We start from the raw sequence: 4,081 nt of genomic DNA on the forward strand, positions 1-4,081 counted from the left end.
TCCAGTGGAGACATAATTACTGATTATAATGACTTATACTGTCTTTTTACACGCGGCATTGCATCGCGCCGCGTATACATAAAACTCTGTCTGCATTTGTGATCAGAGAAATGACAAACAACAAGTGCTACTCTACTGCCCAAAACTCACGTTTGCATCATCAGTGGCAAATCATTTAAATGAAAACGTACTTACGTGAGTCAGAACTGCCGGCATTTTAGTCTAACGTTACTCTCCCAGGATCAGTAAACAGTCCTCCATAAAATGTGCTGCACACATCTGGATATTTGAGTTAAACTGTTCTGGAACAGTGTTGTAAATACAACTGATTTGTAGTCGTGTCCTCTTTTGGAAGACCAAACAAAGTAGTTTTGCTTTCACAATGAAAAACACAGTGGCCTAGCGTGAGGGGAAGCCCCGGCTTAGCGTGTGCTGAGGTCGGGATAGAGTGAGCTGAGGCCAGGCTAGAGTGAGCTGAGGTGGCGGGGTCGAGAACGGCGCGGATCCGACGAATTAGCGGCAACCACATGTGACGACCCCGGGCTGGACTCCGCTTTGTCCACGGGGAAAGTTGATGTATTCCCTCAGTGACCAGCACGGATCAACTCTAGGCATGACGAAGCGGATATCGTCCTCTTTTGGAAGACCAAACAAAGTAGTTTCGCTTTCACAATGAAGCACACAGCGTCTTCACGACATGGCTGCAGCGTCAACAATACTACAGCGAGAATAAAAGTTACGCCTTTTTTCTTTGCATGAACATTTGGGCGGCGTTATGCAAATCTTCCCACATTGTGAGGTAGATATGTGGGGGCGTGTTAGAACGAGCCGTTTTAGGTAGGCGTGGCTGACTCTGAACTTTTATAAAGAATATCTCTTTGGATTTGAGACTTTAGTCTTTTCAACTTTACAGATTTTCTTTATGCACCAAGAACTTGTAACACTCCAAAGAGAAAGGAAAAATTTAAATCGCATCATATGACCCCTTTAAAATATTGCTTTGTGGTATTCATTGTTTTAAAGAAGATTTTGTGATCGTTGTCAGTTACTGCACATATAAAACTAACATGTTCATGAATTAATTGCTTTAATGCACTAAATGTAATCATTAGAAAGGTAAACTATATTAAGTTATTATGTGCTCTAGTCTAGTTATTTACCTGTAGTTGTTAATGGAGATGGGTGTCATCAAATGTCTGTGTTTGTGGTTTATTTTTTCATTCTTACTGTTATATTTGGAAGAATTTACATTACACTATTTTCTAGATTTCTAGATAGATGTCTTCTGGAATGTTAATAGAGGGGACAGAATGCAAAAAATATGGATAGATGTAAATAGAAAGACAGACAAAACAAATTTATAGAACATGTGAATTAGCACATACTGTTACGGAGCTGACAAGACGTGAGACGTGCGGATCCATTCGCAAAGCTTTATTGTGGAGAAGACAGAGACGTGGTCATAAAGCAGGCAGGGTCAAACAGAGGCAGACAGGTATATGGCGGGCAAGACACAAGAATAGTCCTAGGGCTAGCGTGGGTCGACGATTGGCAGACAGAGTCACAGGGACAAGGCTAAAGGGAGAAATCCAGGAAAACAGGTGAAGATCAAAACCGGAGAAAACGGCTAAGGCTAAGGCTAAGGCAGGGAAACAAATGAGGGCTCTGTAGTGTAGCTATCTGAGATAAGCGCTAAACAATACTCGGCAGAGGGAAGGGATCAGAGTGAGTGTTAAATAGTGAGGGAGTGATATGAAACAGGAAGTTTCAGTTACTTTAGAAACTTTAAACTTAAGCACTTTGCTTCAGTTACTTTAGAAACAACGACTCCAATACAGCTCTGCCACCACACTACGTCGGGTTAATTCAGTTCCGTTAGAATTTTAAACAGAATTGTACCGAATAGGCTTAATAACTCCTCCTGCTAATACTGAATAAACTTATCTTCTATCCTTACAATTTCTTTTCTAGATTTTTTTAAACGAAGGGGTTTCCCTGACCAATCCAGCAAAAATAAGAATAAACCGCTTTTCTTACCTTTTTGTCCTGCTTTTTGGAAACTCCTGCGCTGGGTGGCTTGCCAATGTAAGAAAAAGTGAAGACGTCGAAGATCTTGATGAAGAATAACTTTTATTACAGAATAGTAGTGACAAAGTACATGTAGCACCTTGGGTTCAACGGAGTCAGACTGAACCCCGAGCCTCCTATGCTCAAACATTTTATACTCTATTACGTTCATCTTTCTGCAAGACATGTAAATGATGTTTCCTCTTAAATGTAAATTGCGGATAACAATGAAAGTGATAGCCTTCCGTTCCCACATCTTTGGAAGTCTTTCAGGTGGAAACAACCAAATGTTAAGGTGATTGGATTATCTAGAATCCCTAGCAATTATATTAAAATACCCTTTTGGTCAGCAGATGGTTCTTGATGGCCTAATGCCGCTCCCACGCTATAGGTAACGAAGTAACATTCAAGAGATACTATTTACATAAAGAATTATCTCTATGATAATTAAGCTGTTTGTAGAGAAAGGAGAATAGTTTAATTGTAGTGGAGTTTGGTCGAGGCAGACTATAATTTCTTACATGGTGGAGCAGGACCTGCAAGGAAAGGTGACGGCGGCATTTGTGAAAAAAGGGAAAACCTAAAACAAAAATATAAAGTAAGATCATTCTGTTTTTTTCTAATACAGAAATCAAATGACATTGTGCTGTTAAAATGACTGCTTTTGTGTTGTGTTTGTGCATTTTTGTATGATCTGAATGTATGCAGACTGGTGTGAGCAGTGAGGATGGAGAAGTCCACAGCAGCATCCTGGAAATGGTCCAGTGCCACGGATGAGACGCTCCATCACTCCACCTCTTACTGCCTCATCTGGACCAGATGTTGCTGTGGTCTCTTCATCCTCAGTGACCCCAGAGCCAGCGAGAGCATCTAGAGAAAGACCAAAAGACACTGAGGATGTGAGTTTGGTCAAGTTTGTCCTGCTGGTTTCTGTTCATACAACATCAGTCAATGGAGCCCGAGTTTCAGAAGCTTCAAAAGCATCATCAAATAATGTCATAAAGCTTCTGAAAGTCAGGCTCCATCGACTGATATTGTATGAACAGAAACCAGCAGGACAAACTTGACCAAAATCACCTTTTGTGTTCAGAAAAAGAAAAAAAATACCCCAAGGATTGAACAGTGTGGAGGCAAGTAAATAATGACTGAATTTATATGTTTGGATGAACTAACCCTTTAAACCCCCCCAAAAAGAAAAGGTAGTACCTTGAAGAAATAAACTTTAAGAAATAAGCAGCTTTATTGACCGTTTGTACCGAAGACACAAAAAAGGATTTACAAAAATCACATTTACTATCAATTTATTCGTTTGTCAGGCACTTTTATCCGAAGTGACTTACAGTGGTCTTATTACAGGGACCCCAATCCCCCAGCAGCCACCTGGAGTAAAGAGCCTTGCTGAAGGACACAGCGGTGGTGACGACTGCAGAGATCGAACCAGTAACCTTCTGCTGACCAGTGCAGTGTTTTAGCCCACTACACCACAAAAGTAATGACGCTATGACAAAAATAAATAAATAAATGTAGTCGTGCTCATGGAGAGCAGGCACATGAATGTTTGGAGCAGACACAGCAGCAGCCAGATTGTCCCGCATGTGTTCACCTGCTCTTGCTTCAAGATTGTGTGGTACAGGGGGCCTCATCCTCTCTGTGCACTCAGGCAATGATAGCCTCGATGTCCCTTTCTCTTCCATGATCAGATTCAGTCTGACTGCAGCAGTGAGGGTCGTGATGGAGGGCAGAGACAGGTGAAGGTGGACACAGTGGTAAGCTGCTTCATCAGAATAAAGCTGCAGAACTGTCTCAGCTGTGTTAAGATGCAGTAGATGTGGGTTCACCGTCTGTAAAAACATGATTGTTAGAACAATATGTTTGAATAAAGCTTTGTTTCATGTGTCGATGATATTTATTTATTGTCATGGTTACCTTTATTTATTTTTACTCATTTATTCATGCTTCCTGTTTTCAGTAAATAAAATATAATTGTTTCATTAACTTGTGCATTCATTACTTG

General features: G+C 40.8%; 1 long non-coding RNA gene across 1 annotated transcript; it reads left to right on the top strand.

Moving 5' to 3' along the window:
* The first annotated feature begins 2,942 nt into the window (after positions 1-2,942).
* LOC107572275 (uncharacterized) lies at positions 2,943-3,897 on the top strand. The gene is made up of 3 exons (XR_001607314.1): positions 2,943-2,966; positions 3,424-3,556; positions 3,595-3,897. It is a non-coding gene; the product is annotated as an uncharacterized lncRNA (long non-coding RNA).
* The last annotated feature ends 184 nt before the right edge of the window (positions 3,898-4,081 follow it).

Source organism: Sinocyclocheilus grahami, unplaced genomic scaffold, assembly GCF_001515645.1.
Source record: "Sinocyclocheilus grahami isolate Dianchi unplaced genomic scaffold, SAMN03320097.WGS_v1.1 scaffold1727.1, whole genome shotgun sequence".
Taxonomy (NCBI): domain Eukaryota; kingdom Metazoa; phylum Chordata; class Actinopteri; order Cypriniformes; family Cyprinidae; genus Sinocyclocheilus; species Sinocyclocheilus grahami.